Source organism: Octodon degus, unplaced genomic scaffold (assembly GCF_000260255.1).
Source record: "Octodon degus isolate 3935 unplaced genomic scaffold, OctDeg1.0 scaffold00225, whole genome shotgun sequence".
Classification (NCBI taxonomy): Eukaryota; Metazoa; Chordata; class Mammalia; order Rodentia; family Octodontidae; genus Octodon; species Octodon degus.
In genome coordinates, this window is record NW_004524801.1 from 649999 (window position 1) to 672797 (window position 22799).

Consider the following 22799-nt stretch of genomic DNA (forward strand, 5'->3'; position numbering starts at 1 on the left):
CCCTCCTTTTTCTCTAATTTTGGTCTGCAAACTTAGGTTGTTAACCATCCAGAAGACAAGCTTATTGTTATTATCAAACGATTTAGGCTATTAAGCTTAACCTCACTATCTCACTGCATTTCAAACATCTTAGGTATAATAAGGAGCAGGTATTAAAAACTAAATTTTACTGAGAAGAAACTTCATATACTTGTGAATGCTTCCACGGGCTTGTATTGCTTTATTAAAGACCGCCAATTAAAAGGAAAAAAAAATCATGGCCTTTTACTACATGATTATGGTATGTGAAGGCTGTGCTGGTCATGTTTCACATTCTTTCTCCTCCTGAAGATCCCACTTCTCCCTTCTGTTAACTCCAGGAGTTTAGATACTGATCTCACAACTGGCATAATGGGTAGACCCAAGGCTCAGACAGCCAATGAGAGCCATGTATTCTTCTGGCCATAGCTATAGGTTCAGGCATATGATAAGCCAGGCCAATCAGAATCTCTTATAGTTAGCAAGTATGAGAATCCATACATTTCGGGTTTGAATTTGCTCCACTTGTAAATGTCAAAGATCAGACAAACAAAATTTTGAATAAGGAAACTTGTGGCTCTGAAGTAGCCTCTCTCTGTTTTTCTTCTACTACAATGCTTTTTTTTTTCTTCTTACCACATTTTTCTCTCTCCCCATCCCAACTCCTTTTAGATAGAAACTACTCAAAATTAGCTACTGAGTTTTTCTAGTTAGAGGATTCCTGATATATGATGTCACAATAAGGAGAGCTACTGTAAGGACTAAGCCTAGCCTCCAGGTTACTACTGTGATTAATTGATACATAGATATTAAAGTTTAGATCATTTCAGTGGCCACAAACAGATCTCAAGTCCATATCCTATACAGATGCATAGAATGGTATACACTGAATATATCTAGTACCATTTTCTGTATGAGGTCAATTTATATGTTTGTAAAAGAATTTCAGTGTAACATCACTGAAATTCTAGGACATTTGAAAGTAACTTCAAAATCTCTTTCTTCCTGTTTCCCGTCAGCTAGAGATCGGTACTGGTTTACGTAAGGTCAAAAAGGCTGCATCCACATTTGGAAAATAACCTTTCCAATAAAATCATGATTACTGAACTAGATTATATGTGCTTGCCACTGTTGCTTCTTATTTTTCTTAATTTTTTGTTCTTACAGTGAAAATAACAAATTTACGTCTTCCTCAGAGAACAGTAAAGAAATACAAGACAAAGCAACATAGGCTTAATAACTCTTATCCGAAATGGTTGTTGGAACCATAAGTGTTTCCGATTTTGGAGATTTTTGCATTGTGTAACATGCATAGACCTTATCAGTTAAGCCCCAAATCTCCAAATCTGAAACTGCTTGACATCATACCTGTGCCCAAAAAGTTTCAGACTTTACAGTATATTAAATATTCAGATTAAATATGCCCCAACAGAATAATAAAAAGAAATACAGTGCTGAGAAAAAATTTAGATCATAGTAATAGAAACCAATTCTTGCTGCCTACAACCAAGAGGAAGAAGAAGACAAGGAGGAGGAAGAAGAAAAGAAAGAGGAGGAGGAAGAGGATTTAAAGAACTCAGGAACAAGAACACAGCCAGCTCCAAAAGCATAGGACAGGGTTAAAGCTGTCAGAGATTCAGTTCTCTCTGCCTCATTCTAGATATATGATCTAAATTCTCCATCTCTAAATGAACTCTCTGTACCCAGATACAGCAACAGAAGATAGGTGCCTATAATTCCCAAGTCTTTACCTTATAGTGCTTGAGCACTTAAGACCAAATCTTTCTTTTTGGGGCCTCATAGCAAATTTCCAAGGAAAGGATATGATTGACGAGCTTGGTTACATGCCCAACCTGAGTTTATACCAGTCTTTTTGGACGCATAGGTTAAAGGACAACTAACAGCTCTGTGTTGGGTCAGACAGATGTTCCCAAGGCTTCTACTACACAATCCCATCTGTACAGCCTTCTTTTTTAACACTACAAAAAAAAAAAAAAAAATCAATAGTACTTCAGCAAATTAAATAATTTAAGAAATTAAAGGAAAACTAGTACTCATTATTATTTGCAGAGTACAAGCCTCCTGATAAAGTTATTTTCCATCCTGAACAAAGAATCGCTCAAAACAAGCACAAAATCTAGCAAGATTTTTACATTTATTAAAGCAGGAAAATAAGCGTTGCAGAATGATTGTGGGCCACTTAAAAACAGGAAAAGAAGTGCACTCTGCAGGAACAAAGTGCAATGGTGAAACACAGTGCCAAAGAGCTCACTCCTCAGGTTGACTTCAGAGCTAGATCATCCTATCAAAACCATGCACAAGCTGTGAAAAGAACTGAAGATAGCATTCTCTGATTTGTCCCAGACAAAGGGCTCAAGGAAATGTTTTTCTGTGCATTTCCTGGATCTCAAAATTGACAGGTCAAGCTCTCTTGCTCTGCGACTTTGCCACATCCTAACCTCCTGCCTCACTACAAAAATAGAAAGAACCCTTCCAAAGGAATTTATAAATAACTGTAAATTCTAAACATGAAAACAGAAATAAGAGTCTATAGGCTCTTGGTTCAAAGCTGAAGACCTAGAGCAAGGGCAGGTATACACAGTACATGTGCAAACATGCAGAACTTACCCATAATAATATTTTTTGTTTTTGCTTTTGTTTTATTTATTTGGTACAGGATCTCCCTATGCAGCTCAGACTCCTAGTGATGCTCCTGTTTTCAGCCTCCCCAGAGCTGGGATTATAGACGTGCAACACCATGCCCATTCCAGTGGCCAGCTCAGCATGCCCAAGGGGTGGGACCAGCCTGGCATGTGGTGAGAGGAACAAGCCCTGGTCCTTGCACTTGCCTAAGCAGGCACTTAGTCTGCTGAGCTATTTCACCAGCCCCATAATACCTTTTTGATGGAAATGAAGGAAGGACCTTAACACTAAGCACTCCCCTTTTTATAAATTTTGACACAGGATCTCATTGAGTTCTCCAAGCTGAGTAAAAACTTGCCATCCTTCTGACTCAGTTTCCCAGAGAACCCTACCATAATACTTTTAGGTTTGTTTTTGTCTTTTTGAGACAGGGTCTCACTATGCAGTTCAGGCTGGCCTAGAGCTCACTTTGTAGCCCAGGGTAGTCTTGAACTTGCAATGATCCTCCTGCCTCAGCCTCCTGTGTGCTGGGATTATAGAAGTGTACCACCACACATAGCCCATAATACTTTTAAATGGATTAGGGTTGCTGTGCCCAAGATAGTGATGCCCTCAGCTTTTTGGAATAGCACCTGCAGTTAATAATCATTATTAATACTAATGAATATCAATATCAGTACTGACACTACTACTGATACTATTAGTACTGATGCTGAAAAGTATGAAAACCATTGACTGCATGATCAAAACACTACATGAAGTTAAGGGTACTAGCAAGGTGGCTGATACCACCTGTAAATTTATATGCAGTCAGTAAGCATGTTATAAATACAATTATTGGTAATGTGAAAGCAAATGAAGGGGTAAGGATGTAGCTAAGTGGTAGAGTTCTTGGTTAGCACTTGCAAAGCCCAGCATTGCGGAAAAATTAAAACAAATAAAACTGGCTAAGATTTCTCTGAAAGGTCATATGCATTACTGGTAAGGAAAGAGAAACTAGGTATATCTCATATTGTAAAGTAAACACTTTGTATAGCAGCATGTTGCTAAGGCTCTGGAAACATGGTCCAAGAACTTCATGTCTTTATTAAAGTAAGAAGTGACTAAATAGATAATGATCACAAAAGGTTGCAAATATATTTATTGGATGATGAGTAAATACAGGGTATGAACCTGCAGCAAGCCAACAAAGATTAAACTCAACCTCAAGAGATTGTAAGTGCTGGGGTGTGGTGGGGGAAGAGTAGCTCCACAGTAGAGCACTTGCCAAGCATGTACAAGGCTCTACGTTCAATTCCTTAAACAGGGAAGAAAATGGGGGAAATAAAAAGTTGCTTGCATGTTAAATCCACATTTGCAGGTATAGTAACAGCAGTAGTATCCTCCCACAAAGAAAGGGATGACTTACCCTGGTCTGCCCCATAATGGACCAGCTTCAATGCCCACAATTCCCATGAGACCTGCGTGTCTCCCAGACTGAACAGCTGCACACTAGGAACATGCCAGGTAATTTGAGCATGTTGATCCTCAGAATATAAGCAGTCATTATCACTGGATGGTGAGATTCTGGTAGGCTTTTTGTCTTATTTACTTATCTGTATCTTCAAAAGTTTGTTTCCTTTTTTTATGTATTTAGTACAGAGGCTACAGGGTCTCACTACACAGATCAGACTCACAGTGATCCTCCTGTTTCAGCCTCCCAAGCACTGGCATTACAGGGGAGCACCACCATGCCCAGTCTTAGTTGCTGTCTCAGCAAGCCCCGGGAGCAGGACCAGCATGGTAGGCCAGGGATCGAACCAGGGAATGAACCCAGTTGATGAGCCTGCCTAAGCAGTCAAAAGTTTATTTCAGTAAATACGTATTGTTTTTGTGGTAGAAACAAAAACAAAAACAAAAATTCATGCTATGTCTTAATTATCAGATCATAACCATTATATCACTTCATCGAAAGGGATTAAAACAATTATAGATAACAGATAATGACCACAGTTTAAAATTTACTGAACTAAGAAGTACAGTAATATATAGCATTTCTCTCATTTTGATACTAATTAAAACTCCAAACTACACAGCCAGCTACAGCATTTACAAGACAGTTTGTCTTCAAAGAAAACAGCTTCCATGGACACTTAGCTTACAAAAAAGCTACTTGAAGGATTCAATCCCATGTTTTTAAAGCTCCTTTCACTACGAAAAGAAAAAGTTTCTCTTATGGGAAACCTATATTTATAACCTCAACTTGCTTAGTTTGTATACAGTTAAATTAGTTTTTGAGCTTTATTTAATATTGTTTTATTTGATCAATAATATCAATTGCTTCCCAACTGATAATGGGTTTATTTCCCAGTAAACCCATCATAAATTCAAAACACTTTAAATAGAAAGTTCATATCCCTAAGCTATCAAACATCACAACTAAGCAACACAGCCAACTATAGTATGTGTTTCCCTTGGGGATTGTGCAGCTAACTGCGAGCTGTGGCTGGCTACTACTACCCATCATCTTGAGACAGGATCTCAATACAAATTACTAGACCAAGAAAAAACAAAATGGTTCTTTCTCATCTTGAAAGATGGTGGGTGAAAAAACTGAGAAGCCAAATACTAAAGAGAAGAAACCCAAAGCCAAGAAGGCTGTTGCCAGTGGCACTGGTAAAAAGGATAAGGTGAAGGCAAAGAAGTCCAAGAAGAGGCAGCCCCACTGCAGCCGAAATCCTGTCCTGGTTGGAGGAATTGGTAGATACTCTTGATCTTCTATATACTGCAGAAATGCTTTGTACAAGAGAAAGTACGCAGCTGCTAAAACAAAGGTTGAGAAGAAAAAGAAAGAGAAGGCTCTTGCTACAAATACAAAACCAGTCAGTGGTGACAAGAATGGTGGTGCCTGGGTGTTTACGAGTTGAAAAATGCCTAGATACTACCCTACTGAAGATGTGCCCCGAAAGCTGGTCAGCCACAGCAAGAAACCCTTCTGTCATCATGTGAGGAACTATCTTGATCATCATCACAGAGGCAAGAGAGTGGTCTTCCTGAAGCAGATGGCCAGTGGCTTGTTACCTGTGACTTGTCCCCTTAGCTTTAATCATGTTCCTCTATGAAGAATACACTAGAAATGTGTGACTGCCATCCCCACAAAAAATGATATAAGCAAAGTGAAAATCCCCAAACACGTCATTGATGCTTACATCAAAAAGCAGCAGCTGGGGCTGGTGAGATGGCTCAGTGGTCTAAAGCACCTACTTAGAACAAGCTAAGCTAAGCAAAACACAGGGACCGCGGTTCAATCCCCCAGCACCACATGCCAGCCAGCCCCGCCCCCTGGTGGGCTGAGCTGGCCACACACACACACACACACACACACACAATAAATAAATTAATTAATTAATTTTTTTAAAAAAAGCAGCAGCTGCAGAAGCCCAGACACCAGGAGGGTGAGATCTTTGGCACCAAGAAAATGATACATTTCAGAACAGTGCAAGGTGGATCTGAAAGAGGTGGACTCTCAGATTTTACCAAAAGTCAATGCTGTTCCTCAGCTCTGGGGCTATCTGCAATCCGTTTTTGCTCTAACAAATGGACTTTATCCTCATAAATCAGTGTTCTAAATTTCTTACTAAGAACCTAATTAAATAACTGATACATTTTTTAAAATGTACAATTTAACCCTATCTCCTTACCTTCATTTTCCTCTCTCCCTGCCCCTTCCTCCTTCTCTCTTTACAGTACTGAAAACTGAACACAGATCCTTTACCCCAGGCTACATTCCCCAGTCCTGTTTTTATTCACTTTTTAGACAGGCTCTCCTTAAATCACTGAACTGCCCAGGCTGGGTTGGAACCTGCAATCCTTCTGTCTCAGCCTCTCAGAGGGCTGGAATTACAGGCATGTGCTACCATACCCATATTTTTTTCTTTCCTTTTCTTTCATTTTTTAGGAACTGAGAATGGAACCCAGAGCCTCCCACATGCTACACAAGCAATATGCCACACAGTCACATCCCAAGTCCTTTCTATTTACATTTCTGCAACCAGAACCATGGAAAGCATTGTAAACCAAGATACTACTGTAATTTCTATCTTGAGATAGGTGCTTGCTAATTGCCCAGGCTGACCTTGAACTTGCAATCCTCCTATACCAGCCACCAGAGTAGCAAGGACTCACCAGGCTTTGCACCCTCAACCTGGCTTAAAGTACCATTTCTACTGAATGCACATAGCTTTTGCACCATGGCAAAGTGAAAAAAACATTAAGTTGAACCATCCTAAAACAGGGTTTTATAGGGTTCTCTCACAAAGCTTCCAAAAGGAAATAAGACCCTAACAACACAGAGGGCAATCCCTCCCACAGCTGACCTCCAAATAACTTGCCTGTCAAGTTTCTTCATCTTCCATTTCTTTCTCTTTCTACTCCCACCTCCATACTGGAGGTTGAACCCAGGTCTTCACACTGAATTATATCCCTAGCTCTTTCTTCATGTTTTACTTTAAGACAGGGTCTTGCCAAACTGTCTGGGTTGTGTCCAAAAGGAATCCTCCTACCTCACCTCTCATCTTGCTGGAATTATAGAAATGCATCACTACAGTAAACTCTCTTTTTGTTTTGTCTCATTGTGGGGTTTTTGTTTTGTTGTTGCTGTTTGGTGTGTGTGTGTGTGTGTGTGTGAGAGAGAGAGAGAGAGAGAGAGAGAGAGAGAGAGAGAGAGAGAGAAAGGATCTCTATCTTTGTATAGTCAAGGCTGGCCTTGAATTCACTATGTCCCATGGGCAGGGTTGAAACTTGCAAAGATATTTCTGCCTCAGCCTATCAAGTCTTCTCTAATCTTTTAAAGAAAACAGACACAACAGTCATAATTAATAGATCTGAAGAGATCTAAAAATAACTAGTGTTACTTAGAAGAGAAATAGAGAACTATTATTCATTGAAACCTGTCTGCTGGCAGTATGGTTCAGCTGACTAAGCACTTGCTTAAGTAAGCACAGGAGCCAGGGTTCAAGCCCTGCTGCGCTGGCCCCACCCTGCGCGCTGAGCCTGCAATGGAGTCTGGGTGTGGTGGCATATGCCTGTAATCCCAGCACTAGGGAGGCAGAAATCAGGAGTATCACTATGAGTCCGAGCTGCATAGTGAGACCCTGCACATAAAAAAAAAAAGAAAAAGAAACTTGTCATACACAAGAATAGCATTAATTATTTACTATCTTAAGGTTAAAACAAAAATGAATGGGTTTTATTTACCACACTGTGAATGGGTGTTATTTACGATCCTAGAACTAGGGATTGAAACCAGAAAGCCCTGAGCCACATCCCCAGATCTTTTATTTTTTATTTTGAGGCAGGGTCTCACTAAGTTCCCCAGCTTGCCTTGAACTTGGGAACTTCCTGCCTTCGTTTCCCAAGTAGCTAGGATTGCATGTGTGTGTCACCACACCAGGCTATCAACTGATTTTTATAAGCAATGGATCCTCAATGAGCAAATTCTTATTACAGACAATGCATAGGAATGGTGTTTATACACTGGCTTATAATACAAAGTATTACCCTCATTAGAACAATAAAACCGCAGAGGAAATTTGCCTTAGAGAGAAGTAATTAATCCTGTATACACAGATACACAGATGAGTGTGCACGCACACACACGAACAAACTGAATGTCTACAATGGCATCTTGTTTCAGTGTTTTCATTGTTAGAGTCATCGTCCTCCTTAACTACACTAGTGAAAGCATCATACTAAAAGGCAGTTGACTGGCTATTTCCACTAACTATATCCGTGTCTTGCAAATGCACACCACAAGACACCAGAAGGACTTTGCAGACAAAATGTAAGGAGAAAAAAAAAATCAAATGCTCTCCATAGCAACACAGGATCAAAAGCACAGGCCTCTTCTGTGAAGAAGAGGACGTTTAATTTTAACCATCAAGGACAGAACTTTGGCCAACTGCTACAACCTTGCTATTTTCTCACTCACATTTATTTGAATACAAAACTCTGTCCCATCCTTTGGTTCAACTCACAGCTCTACCACTTTGTGAAGAGAGAAATGTACTCAGCACCTCTCCTAGGCAGCGTGCACATGGTGCTGCACACACAGTGAGAAGAGCTGTTGGTGACCATGCTGAAAGTTGAGCCATGGCAATCCTACCTCAGCAGGCGGACCAACTCAGGCCAGAGGAAGCCACACAATTCCTGCAATTTTTTCTCTGGCATTAAGATAGTAAGACAGGGCCAGGGAGATAGCTCAGTGGTCTAAGCACCTGCCTAGCAAGTGCAAAGACCTGGGTCCAAATCCTCAGCACTGCATGCGCATGCACATGTGGTGCTGACTGCATCCTGGGTGCAACGAGCCACCAAAACCAGGAATGGTGGCACATACCTTTAAACCCAGCACTGAGGAGTCTGAGACAGGAGGATCACTGCAAGTATGAACTTCATAGTGAGACTCTGTACCAAATAAATAAATAAATAAATAAATAAATATTTAAAAAAAAAAAATTTAAAGCCTGATGCTGCCTGACACGTCGGCCCCTCCCCCAGGGCACATGGAGCCTGGCAACACACCTGCAATCCCAGTGATGGGGAGGCTAAAAACAAGATTACTACAAGTCTAAGCTGCATAGTAAGACCCTGTACCAAATACATAAACAAACCAAAAGAAAGAGAAAATTAGAAAAAGATCAAAAGAGATTAACACTTGATCCACAGCTTAATGCTTGAATTGTACTTCATTAGGGGGCTATAAACTTCAGCTTCTAGCTGGAGAGATAGCTCAGAAGTCTGAGTGCCTGGCTGGCAAAGCACAAAGGCATGAGTTCAATCCCCAGTACTGCATGCTGAGCCAGCCCCAAGTACCCAGGCACACCATGCAGGTCATGAAACTGGGTGTGCCTATAATCCCATAGCTGGGGAGGCTGAGACAGGAGGATCACTATGAATCTGAACTTCATAGTGAGACTCTGTATCCAATAAATAAATAATTAGAAAATATTTTACAAAATAAATTTTAGCTTTAATGATAATCTATTAGCTTACAGATTTATTTATTTTTGAGACATAGTTTTGCTATGTAGTCCAGGATGGCTTTAAATTAATTATGTAGCCCAAGCTAACCTACAATTCAGTGATCCTCCTGCCTCAGCCTCTCCAATACTGGGCTACTACCCCTCCCAGCCACATTTATTAACAGAATTTTTTTTGGTTCGTTGTTAAGCACTCCTAAAGTGGAGCCGTGACAGCTCTCTACATTAAGGTCCTTATGCTACTGCTACTGGAGTGAATACCTTTAGGCACTTCAAATTCTGCAAACTGGCTGACAGTGTCTGACAGACTCCCAGCTATCTATCTCCCTTGTCACACTTCTGGAGTCTTATGTTCCCAAGGCAAGTGCACATCACATCTGTGTTTTCAAATTTTAGTCCTTTCCATCACTCTCATTCTGTTATTCATGCAATAGAACATTAGGAAAACCATTACAGAGTAAAATATAGCAAGACTACTTGGGGAGATGAATGTGATATAGTTTATGAAGCTCATTTGTAAGTCAAATTCCATGGCCAACATTTCAGAGAGAGGGATTCCAGTATGTGGCCCACCTAATTAACATATGCATTAATACATGCCAAGGAACTCCACAAGAAAAATCAGGCATGAGAAAAGTACTCTAATACCTGTACAACACATCTGGGGAACAGGTTAGGAGTTTTAGACTCTGGTCAAAAATTCAGTGCCACTACTGCTGGCTAAGTTACTTAACTGGTACTACAGTTTTCAAGGCATATTCTTCTGTAAAATGAGAAGCTTTGTGAAGGTTAAGCAAGTTAATATACATAAATAGTGGAAAACGACCTGATAGATGTTAGGTGTTGCTACTACAGCTACTTTCTGACTACATAACCTACTACTAGATAGGCTCTCTTTTTTTTGTCTTTTTGAGACTTTGTAACCCATGGTAGTCTCAAACTCACAATGACAATCTTCCTGTCTTAGCCTCCTGAATGCTGGGATTACAGGTGTGTGCCACTGCACCTGGTTGTTTTTCCTAAAAGAAAAACTCACTGAGTGTCTGTCACTGGCTAAGTCATTCTAAAATGAGAGTCAAGAAGAAGGGTAGAGACTGGAACATTTAAGTACCACAATAAGTATAAACTGCTACAACCTTTCAAAGTGGCATGTAGAAAAACTTATCAAAATCATTCCACTTTAGCATATCCTTTGATGACTGCAATTCTACTTCTACAAAAGGAAATCTCACAGGTATACAGAAATGTATATAGGCTAGCCATTGCAGGGTTACTGATAACAGTAGAGAAAAAAGAAACTAATGTCTAGTAAAATTAATTTGGCTAAGCTATCTGAGATCCTCAAATGGAATAATATTCAGTTAAACTGAATAATACTTTGTAGCTGACAATACATACATATAACACAGAAAGACATTCATAAGATGGTAGTTTCCTCCCCAATCAAACTTGAAAATCACCATATACATGTACATCAAAATCTTATTTTCATTATCAAAAATTATATACGAATAGCCATATGCACACACAAAAGGTTCTGAAGAGGTTGTACTCAGGCAATAATATACTTCCTACATTTCAGTTTTTCTACATACAATAAATTTTTAAATAAACAGGTGTGGTGGCACAGACCTATAATCCTAGCACTCTGGGAGGCTGGAACAAGACGATCAAAGTTGGAGCCCAGGACAACTTACAGAGACCCTGCCTCAAAATAACAAAAAATAAAAATAAAAAGGGAACTGGGTATGCCAGCACACACCCGTAATCCAACCACTCTGGAAAGGCAAGGCAGGAAGATTGTAAATTTGAGCCCACTGTACACAATTTAGTAACTGACACCTTATATCAAAGGAAAAAGGAAAAAAGGACTTGGGATACAGTTCAGTACAAAAGCCCTGGGTTCAAACCCAAAAGAAATAAAATTAAACTAAAAGTGACTAATAAAATTTAACTTTATTTTTAAAATCTTACATTTATATAATTATTTCATAGCTTAAGTGCTTTTTAATGTTCAGTCTAGTTACCCAAAATTTTTAAGGTACAGGTTTTTACTTACTACCACAAAAAACAAAAATTGAGTTATCTTTTGAATTTCACAAACTTTTCTACACCTAATTCTTTACAATCAACATTAACCAAAATTTATTAACTTAATGTGTCCAACATTTGAGTAAGCACTTTTAAGCACTTAAACTTTATTACTGTTCTTTCCATTTTCCACTGGTAGAACACTGAGGCACTGAGAGTTTACTGACAAGATCAAAGGCACCATCACGATCAAATACGATAAAATTCCATTTTGTGCTTTTAACCATCCAACCTTTAGCTACATAAAGCCTGTTATTTACAAGGTCCAATGGTAGGCTCTAAAAAAGAGGAATAAATTTTATTAGCATGAAAAGTGAAATTAGAAAAAATTCCAACTGCGTGTTTCCTGAAACTAATTTTTATAGCATGCTGTTGGTCTTATCAGAGCTTATAAAATGGTATTCAATGCAATCATAAATTATTTACCATTATACTGTTACTGAAATAACAGTATCTTTTCAGTCTCTAAGCACATTTTGCTAGCAGTTTTCTTTCCAGCTTATCACCTTGAGCACTCTATGCCATGGAAAGAATATCTCCTTTAAACACTAACCAAACTTTGAGAAATTACTGAGATACAGTGCTTATTGCCCTTGACTTACAAATTACTAACTACTAGCTGATGTGATTAATTTAACAATAAAGGCTTTAAAAATTGGCCTTACTGCCATGTAGTTTCCTCATCACTCAACCTGGCACAATGGCACATCCTTTAATCCCAGCTACTAATACTTACGACCAAGGCAGAATCAAAGATGGAGCCTCAGCCCAGCCTGAGCAACTTACTCAGACCCTGCCTTAAAATACAAACAGAGGGCCAAGGAGATAGCTCAGTAGAATAAGTGCCTGCCTGGCAAGCGTAGGGTCCTGAGTTCAATCCCTGGTACCGCAAAAAAAATTAAAAAGGAGCTGAGTGTGATGGCATACACCTGTAATCCTGGCACTGTGGGAACAACACAGCAACTCCAGTCCCAAAATTAAAAAATAAAAAGGGCTGGGAATATATAGCTCAGTGAAAAAGCCCTGTGTGCTATCTCCAAAATGAAGAAAGGAACAAACAAAATAAATAAAAGGGAAAACAAAAAAGCAATCAAACAAGAAGGCAGGCAGGTTGGAGAACAACCCTGAATTTGATCCCCACTATTGAAAAAAGAAATCATCTAGTTGCCTAATTCTACCATGAGGTGATAGAAACCTTAATTTCTTTTTTTCTTTTTGGCAGAACCGGGGATTGAACTCAGATCCCTGTGTTTGCCAGTCAAGCGCTTATCCTACTGAGCCATGTCCCCGGCCCCAAAACCTTAATTTCTAACCTCACTAGTTCCAGACTTCGAGAGGCCCAATCAAAAAGGAGAGCTTTGGGATGTGAACTGAATGATACAAACCCATAATCAATTATAAATTCTCTACAATTCACAAATTTAGAAACTTAAAAGGTAAGTACATCATGTGTATAGTATCTCCATCCTAAATCAATCCCTAGCCCAAGAATTTATCAGTAGCTCTCCTTTAATCTCTAACAAGAGTTTAAAAGGGTGTGCCTCAACCTAGGCATCTGGGGAAGCGATAAAACTATGCAGAATTCTACAGTCAAGATTAGAGATGAGAATTAGAAAAAGGAAATGGCTAGTCAACTGCAAAAAAAAAAGTGCTGAGGTTGATTTCACAAAGCTAGCTACCACTCATTTTACGCCCTATTTCACAATGTATCTGAACAATCCACAGAGTTCCAAAGTACATTAAAAATCTGTTCCTCTCTTACTCAGGCTGAATAATAATAGAATTTTGTGAAGGACATGCTCACTGATTTCAACAAATATATCTTTAGGTAAAAAAATACCAACCTTAATGTACTGTTGAGAAGACGTCCTTACTAGGTCAAACGTGTTTAAAATATCTTAAACCCCATCACCAAATCAAATTTCTCAATTTAGATCAATTAAAACTTTCTGGTCTCAAGCATTTTCATTTTGTAAAAAATGTTTTCAGTTATGAGAAACCTTCCATGGAAATACTTTAAATGCTTTAACTAGTAAAAAAACAATAATTGCTAAAAATTAAAACAGAAAAAAAAACTGTTTTGTACTAAAACAAATCAAAGTAGTTAACTAATAAGGGGTGTTTAAGCTTTTGTATACTCAAAACTTAAAGTCATCTAAAAATAAAGGAATCCCAATAAATACATTCCTATTTAGGGAGTTTAGAGTGGAACCCAACAAACCAGCTGGCCTGCTGGCTCCTGGCCCTAGTTCCTGCCCTCACATCCTGTCCACTACATAATCCATGAGCTATCTCTCTGAGCTTTTCTTTTCATCCGTTCAACAGGATTAGTAAATCTGCTCCGCTGACTGATTTTTGATTTTTCCAGGCGCATTTCTTAGTATGACATTCGTTTTTATTGTCTATACTTTTTCTTGGATTTCGTTTTATCATCTGCACATTTTTGACCAACAAATAGCAAAAGAACGTGAAGAGAAAGTCACAAAGAACCACATCTGGCTGTAGTCTCCAAATATCTCTAAACGGTTGTTTTCTGAATAGCACCGACGATGATGGCAAAGTTCGACAGGAAACTTTCACATTCAAGAAGTTAACAAAAATCGCCATAGCCTCCAACTCAACCAAGAAGCCGCTCCTGTGTTTCTTCAAAAGCAAAGCCTTTAGTCTGAATCACAACAAAAGACTACCCAAAGGAAATGTAATCTACGAAACTGTCTTCAGATCCAAAAGCAAACATGTGAAGGAAGGTGCAGCCTATTCCTCGTTGATTTCCTTTTTTCTCGGAATTCGGATTACATTTCCTCACACAGACCAGAAGAGACTGCAATTGTGCCTTGGGTCCATACCAGAAACCCGAGTCCGTGCGTAAAGGGAAGGCGAAGCAGGGACCCTGGGGACTCGCTCACCCAGCACGGGGAGCCGCTTTTCTGTTAAACACCGACTGGCAGCCCCGCTTAGGGCCACACGGCATTGACTGTCCTTCACTGACAGGATGGTGCAGGCGTTCGGGAGACAAGAAAAGGGGATGAGCCGGGGACTCGAGGCCGGAGACGGGCGGGTGGCGCGGCGCTGCTCCCCGCGGACTCAGACTCCGGGAGACTGGCGAGGTGGGAGGCTGGGCCGGCCCTCCACCCTCCGGCGGCCGAGGGCAGCTAGGTCAGCCGCTGAGGGACCGCCCGCCCCCCTGCCCCTCTCGGCAGTCCAGAGCTGCAGACGCCCCTTCGACCCCAAGCGCGTCCCGCGGCCGCCACCCCCACCGCCAGCCCAGCTGCGCCGGCCTCGGACGCTGGTCACCGGCTCCCAGCCGCCACGGCCGCCCCGAGGAGGATGGAAAGGCGCGGTGGAGAGCGCGGGCTGAAGGGCGGTCGGGGGCACGCGCTCCCCAAGCGGCCATCGCGCCGACCCCCGCCCCCGCGCGCCTCCCGCCGTTCAGGCCGCCGCCGCAGTCGACCCGCTCCTCACCTCATCTCCGCGCGGGACCGCGCTGCAGCCCCAAGCATAAATCAGTGCCGCTCTTACGCCGCGGGGAGGGACACAGGATCCGCAGCCCCACACACCATCCCCGCCTGCCCGCCTCTCCGCCTGTTCCCTATCCCGCTAGGGATTCTCCCTCGCGAGCCTCCGTACTACGGAGCAACCAAGCTGCGCTCCCACCCCGCGATCCTCCACTCCTCTCTACCTCCTTCGCTCCCTCCCTCGCTCCCTCTCTCCCGCCTATCTGCACATCTTTCAGTGCGGCCTTCCCCGCCCCCACCAGCGCTCGTCTCCGCCCACAGATGGGTGGGGACAACCATCTACCAATCGTAAGAAAGGGACCACACCTTCTCACCGCCCCTTACCTCTAGCTACGCCCCCGAGGGAAATCGAAAGGCGGAGAACTGAAAAAAAATGGAGTAATACGAAGCGACAGCCGGAAAAACCAATCAACACACTCGAAGAAGGCGCACTTTCCCGCCCCTCTATTCCCCCTCCCAAGAAAGCTTAATCACACATTTCTAGTATGAGGCTCTGGAAGATTTTAGTTGCATGATTTCCGTGCGAGAGAATAGCTAAGAGTATTCAGATAGGTTGCAGAAGGTTTAAAAGGAGAGAATAGGGTTGAGATGAAAAGGGAGGCGGGGCACAGTAGTGTTCGGGTCTATTTGGACTAAGGAAGGGTGTGGCCTTTACTCAAATTTGCATAAAACGGAACCCATCTGGGCGTCTCCAACTAGGTCAGTTTATTGGTAACCTCTGGGAGGTACCTCGTTCTCCCCCCCCCAGCAGAGCGTGCCGGGAGATGTAGTTCTGAGTTCAGTTGCTCGGCGTCCTCTACAGCCTTCGCTAGTCCAGCCCTTCCCTGCAGGAGTGACGAGCAGCCTGGCCAATAGGAGCACCGGCTAGGCCCAAGAGGGCGGGTTCTTTGCAGAAGGTCTGGAAGGTGGCGGTGGCGGAGGCGCTGGGCGTTGGGTTTGCTCGCAGGCAGGTGAGCCTTGGTAAGCGTGTTGTCTCTGTTGAAAACGGGGTTTAGGGCGAAAGATGAAGGGACGCCCCCAAGGTACTGTGTACTCTTGGGGAGAGGGTGGTTCGCGTTGGACGACAACCTGAGACCCGCTCGGGGTCAGGCCTAGCTTAGCTGAGGCCACCAAGGGGCGGGTGAGGCTGGATTTTGACGGGCAATTTCCTGGTCTTTTATAGGTGTTGATTATAGGGTTTATCTTTGTGGAGGCAAAGGTATGTCCCCTTGGTTGAATTTTTCCCTCTCAGCTTCTGTTTGTGCCTGTTTGAGTTTCTTTTATCTTTCTCTATTACTTCTCTGCTATCGTTTTCTCCCTGTTTGCCTTCCTGTTTTTGGTAAGCAGTTACCGAAAGCAAAGCTGTTCACCTTTATGTGGCCACAGGACCAGATTAGGCCTCATCCTTAAACCATGTAAATCAGAATGTTCTAGAACACTTGGTAAGGGCCGCCTTAGGACCATCTGCTGAAGTGTGGATCCTGATTCTGTAGGTCTGGGCCTCAAAATCTGCATTGTTAATAAGCCTCCACGTGCTGCCAGGCCAGCTTGTGACTAACAAACAAGGTTCTACATCGACTCTGTACAGCAGTTTGAGACACTTGAGTACTATTAAATGTCTTTAACGTTTAAAAAGTGAAAAGAAACGTGTGAAATTTTAGATGTACATTTAACTCTGTTTCCAAAACACTATTTTAACTCAGAGCCTATATTTTTAAAATGACATTGTATACATTTTTCCTATAATTTTTTGCAGATCTTTTTAAATTTTCTTTCTTAAAATTTTTTTTTGCTTTGATATTTTGCCCTGAGTCGTTTTGATACAGGACCTCCATAAATGGTATAGGGGACATGTAATTCCTTACTTGCTAGATGTCCCACACATTGAGTCCCCAAAGTCAAAATGAATTCTAAGAAATGACAGAGGTTAAGAGAAGGACAGTTTATTGGGAAACAGGAATATTTCCTGAGAGATCTGGGAGTCCTAAATGAGTTGCCAACAAGCCCACATCACAAAAGACGTTTTAGAGAGCAAAATCAAGACATGATACAATGTGGGACAAAATTATGATCAACCACTGTAGTTTGGTAGCACACACCTGTAATCCTAATAATTGGGAGTCAGAGGCCAGCCTGGCTACACAGTGAGACCCTATCTCAAAAAAAAAAAAATTTATGATCAACCAATCAGATTATAAGTATAGGGTGAGCATAGTGGCACATGCCTATAATCCCAGCACTTGGGAGGCTGTAACAGGAGAATCTCTGTGAGTTCAAGCAAAGTCTGGGATGAATTGAAGACCAGCCTGTACTACATAGTCCCTGTCCCCCCACCCAAAAAATAAAAGATTACAAGTATAGTCCCTTAGGTAATATTGATCTAATGGGATAGCAGGTCACTTAGCATTGTACATGATTGAAATCATTAACCATGATTGATCATCTATAGTGTTAGCCATAGTAGCTGGGAGAGGATGACCCATCCCATCTCTAATGAGGTTAAGAAGATAATGGTTTATATATAGGCAAAATCTCCAAAGGATAGTACCAGTAATCTCAAGCTTCTGGTTATCCCTTAGGGAAATACGTAAACCCGGCCATTGTGACTTTTAAATCTTCTTCACCTGCACCTCCAGCCAGTTTTGTTGTTGTTTGTTTTGTTTTGTTTTCTATTTAGGACAGGGTATACAGGGTCTCACTGCATAGATCAGACTCCTAGTGAGTCTCCCCTTTATAGCCTCCCAAATGCTGGGATTACAGGCACGCGACACCACGCCTAGTCTCAATCTCTCAGCGCCCTCCGGTGCAGGGCCAGCACAGCCACAGTTTTGATGTGTTGTCTGTCATCTTCTGCATAGACTCCCTTAAGGCCCTATCCTTGTCAGACTATCTATAATATTCCTACCTAACTTAGCTGTCTATAGTGTTTTGCTTTTGTTTTCCAACTCACAACATCTTTCCATTCTCACTGTGCATGTCATTTCTAACTACATGCAGTTCAGATGCTTAGTAGTCACCTGTAACTATGGCTACTGTTACCATGGTGTGGATTCAAATGGTGTAATGAATCACTATAAAATTAAAAGTGGTAAAAGTATGGTTGCATGTGACCGTCTATCTTACTTTCCTCCTTGCTGTGATGAGATACCTGATACACAAAGTTAAGGCAGAAAAGGTTTATTTAGCTCACAGTTTATAGAGGTTTGATTCCCCAGTTGACTGGCTCCAAGGTAGGGTGGCTTAGCAGAGAACAGTTTATGGTGACCAGAAGATAGCAAAACAAACAAGAGACCTTAACAGCATCTTCCTCCCCTTCTATATTGTACATAGGCTGCCAGGATTAGGATGATGCCAAACCAATCAGTAGACTGATTTAGTAATCACCCACCTTTAATCCTAGCGCCCTTATGCCTAGCACTGCACCATGAGTCAGTTACACACTCTAGGTCCAGCCTCTGAAAAAGCTCCGGGTATGACTGCATGAAGCATTGGGGAGACATTTTCACAGAAGCTATTACACCATCCCTTTGCTGCTTTTCTGTGTGGCTTCAGAACTACTTTAGAGGCTCTCTGTCCTAATTATGAAAATAATAGTAAAAAATAACATTTATTGAAAGCCAGGTCTTATAATGAGTGTTTTGTATATATTACTATAATCCTTGCAGCAATCCTTGAAAATCTCTGAGGGTTCAAAACAGGATCACTTAGGACTTACATACATCAATCCCTACAACAAATAAAACCTTTCATGCCTAATTTCACTTCATTGATGCTTCTGCTCCATCTTATAGCACAGTATGAGATGTTCAGATGTAAAATAAGTGTTCCCCACATAAGATCAACTGTCCTGATATTTGCTGTGAAATATTTCAGTAGTTTTGCAATTCTCCATGATGCTCATTAAAATCAAAGTTTTGGACTGAAGAAATGAACTGAAAACCTGAAGTGGATATATAGGGCTCTGGACCAGTGCTTTATCCTGAGCAGTAATAAGTCTTGATTCATTTTTGAACCTTCATGAGTAAAGAGATGAGAAAGATTGGGAATTCTTAAAATGCTTTATGCAGCAAGTGGTAGTGCCACATGCTTATACTTCAGCATTCGGGAGGCTGAGACAGGAAGACCATTGTGAGTTCAAGGTCAGCCCAAGCTACCTACCTACTGATTGCAAGACCAGCCTCAGTCACACAGCAAGGGAAAAAAAACTTCCTTATGGTATCACTTTTTTCTGGTCTTGTTTTGTAGTGAAGTTTTTAAGGTGATAAATATGAATGTTTCTTTGTCCTTATGAACTTCATATGGACTATTTCAAAAACAACTTTCTTCTCTTTGTAGGTCCATTAAATAGTACTGCACTAAGCAGATGAGCTCTGTGAGTACAAGAGCATAGTAAAATCTGGGATTTTGCAAAGAAATTTCTATGTTTATAGAAGAAATTATCAATTTTTAATTTTTTAGTAAATGTTTAACCTAAATTACAATTCAGACTTCACATTTAAGCTAGGAAATATTTTCTTAAAAACATTAAGTGAATCAGAAAATTATAATAAAAGTTAGATTATAATGGGTAGAGATTTTCTATTCAATGAAGAGACTATGGTAAAGCGATCAGGGAGGATCCCTCAGTTGCCTGTTTGCCACCTACATTGTCCCAGTGTCACCTGATAAAACCACTTAAAGGGGGTATTATTCACCACACTATTCACCACACTGTTGATGCTTTGCCCAGTAGCATAGTGTGGGAGAATAAGATGTTGATTCAGAAATTTAAGTACAAATGTAAGTTTCTTTTGTCCTGGGTCATACTATATCAAATGACTATACATTAAATATGAATTGGGTCACAGATCCCCCTCTCTGACCTGTGAACCCACACCCCTGTTGGTTTTGGCAGCACAGTACCTCAGTAAGAAATTCTGGATTTATGAGTGAGAATTAATGGTACAGATTCTATAGATCAAGGAGTAAATACAAGTAAAGTTCTCTTGGGGTATAGGGGGAAGTATTCTGTGATTCTTTTAAGATTCAAAAAGGTCTTAGGACCAGGCTCCTTGGTACACATCTGTAGGCCCAACACTGGAGAGGCTAAGAGAGAAGGTTTAATGTGAGTTCAAAGCCAACCTGGGCTCCAAAGTGAGTTCAAGGTGAGTTCAACTATATAGCGAGAACTTGTCTCAAAAAAAAAACTAAAATAAAAAAGGTCTTAGGCTGGACTTGAATTCACTGTGGAGCCCAGGCTGTCCTTGAACTTGCACGATCCTCCTGCCTCAGCCTTCCAAGTGCTGGGAATACAGGCATGTATCATTATGCCTGGCTCCACCTCCCCTTTGAAGCACAGGTGGCCTGTTCCTTTGTGGTTAGCACTACCATCCTCCATAGCCTGCAAAATACAGTATTTGAACCAAATGGCCAGCTGATTGGCCAGTTTGATGATACTGTTTCTCTCTCTCTCTCTTTCTTTCTTTCTTTCTTTCTTTCTTTCTTTCTTTCTTTCTTAATGTATTTGGTTGTTATAGAGTCTTACTATACAGCTTGGACTCATGGTGATCCTCCTACTTTCAGCCTCCCCAGCACTGGGATTATAGGCATGTGCCACCACGCCCAGATGTGCCAAGGTTTGAGCTGTGGTCCTTGCACTTGCCTAAGCTTAAGCAGGTGCTTTAGTCTGCTGAGCTATCTTACAGGCCCACTTTTTCTTTCTCTTTTTATTTTTTATTTATTTATTTATTTATTTTTACATAGTGTTTCATAATGTAATCCAGGCTGGCCTTGAACTCACTGTATAGCCCAGGCTGGCTGAACTCATGGCAGTCCTCCTGCCCCAGCCTCCCCAGGTAATAGGATAACAAGCATGAGCCAACACACCCAGTTTCACTGACCATATTTTTAAACCCAGTGCTGTAGAAGGGCATGTGGATAGATGTGTCTTTTGCTGATGTCTGGATGTGTATAGAGGGTCTCACAGATTAGTAAAAACATTGTTAATACTTAAGCTATGTGTGGTGATACACACCTAGGACTTAGGAGGCTGATGCAGGAGGATCTCAAGCTTTAGGCCAGCCTAGAATATATATATATATATATATATATATATATATATATATATATAAAGATGCCATCTCAAAAGAAAAGAAGAAACCTCAGTATTAAATCACCTCTTCCCAAAAGATCAAAGTGTAACTAAACATTTCCTCTTAGTAATCTAACTCATAGTCTCATAGTGCTAGGCACAGGTCCTAAAGAAACAAGATAGGACTTTGGATACAAAGACAGTATAAGAGGGGCCGGGGAGAAGGCTCAGTAGAATAAGCACTTGCCTGGTAAGCACAAGGGTCTGAGTTCAAACCCCCAGTTCCAAAAAAAAAAAAAACAAAACATAGTATAAGGGGGTTTGGCTTAGTGACAGTATTGAGCATGTGGGGCCACTTTTCATTCTGATTTTCTGGAACCTAGCTACTTGACAATATTATCTTTGCTTTTCTTAAAAATGTTAAGAGACGTAACTGAACGTAACTGAACTCAGAGCCTGAAGTGGTCATAGTATTGCCAAGGTTGTGTTACAAACTAATAAAAATGTGAGCATATAAGATGAGTTTAAACTTTGAGGAAATAAATTGGCCAGAAGGAGGAAGAGAAATGACGTTCCAGGCCTTACACATCCCCTGTACCAAAGTGAAAGTCCCTAAATTGAGCAGGTCAGACAGGACATCATAAAGGAAAAGAATAAAATCAGTAACTTTGTATGGTTGTAGTTACAGTGTTGCAGTTATGACTGAATCTCTAAGAAATCCTCTGATGGCTGAGGGTTGCAGCCAAATCTTATTTGTGGGAAAGCTGAATCCAGCTTTATGTCTGTTAAATTTGAGGTTGATCTGATACTCAGGACACTGGGCCTGAAAGAGTAGATAACAAATGATCTATGGAGGTTTCACTTACAATTATTAATAGATGAGCTTCTTAGGGTATTGAGTATAGCGGGAGAAGGGCCAACAGAGTTTGTGTTGCTGTCGTGACAAAGGTGAAACCATTTGAAATTACTTCCCCTTGATTTTTTTGAAATCCATATACAGATCATGCCTTTATTAACTAGTTTTGTGAGAACCAAAGCAAAATCAGTGCTTAGTTCAGTGCTGACCAAATGGGAAAATTTGATTTGGTTGTCATCCAGTTTGCTTTGCAACCAGAAATGTGGAGAGAATTAAATTAGTGAGTGGAGATACCACTGTATGTGTAGTTAAATGTTTAACTTATTCAGTCTTCTTCCTACTTGTACTAAAAATTATCTAAAATAACTTAGCTTAATTTTCATGTCCATAAATTTTTTAGGGCCAGGAATATAGCTCAGCTGCCCAGTGCCTACCTGGCAAGTGCAAAGTCCTGAGTTCAATTCCCAGTACCAAAAATACAAAACATAAATTTTTAGCATGTTTAATATTTGGCCATGGGGGTCGGGGAGATGGCTCAGTAGAATAAGTGCTTCCCTGGCAAGTGCAAGTGTCTGAGTTCAATCTCTGGTTCCACAAAAAATAAAAATAAA

The 22799-nt window shown here is 41.0% G+C and overlaps 2 protein-coding genes across 9 annotated transcripts in view; one reads left to right on the forward strand and one right to left on the reverse strand.

The window, feature by feature from the left end:
• Positions 1 to 15541, reverse strand: part of Itsn1 (intersectin 1) — a 236490-nt gene extending 220949 nt beyond the window's left edge. For 2 of the 5 annotated variants that reach the window (XM_023705571.1, XM_023705569.1), the window contains exon 1: positions 15231 to 15496. The gene's annotated coding sequence lies outside the window, so the exon portion shown is untranslated. Of the gene's footprint in view, positions 1 to 14674; positions 14753 to 15230 lie in introns of all 5 variants that reach the window. The other 3 variants (XM_023705568.1, XM_004645331.2, XM_023705570.1) reach the window with 3 other exon arrangements.
• A 619-nt stretch (positions 15542 to 16160) lies between these two features.
• Cryzl1 (crystallin zeta like 1) overlaps positions 16161 to 22799 on the forward strand; it is a 38704-nt gene continuing 32065 nt past the window's right edge. For 3 of the 4 annotated variants that reach the window (XM_023705578.1, XM_023705580.1, XM_023705582.1), the window contains exon 1: positions 16161 to 16243. The gene's annotated coding sequence lies outside the window, so the exon portion shown is untranslated. The remainder of the gene's footprint in view (positions 16244 to 22799) is intronic. The other variant, XM_023705579.1, reaches the window with a different exon arrangement.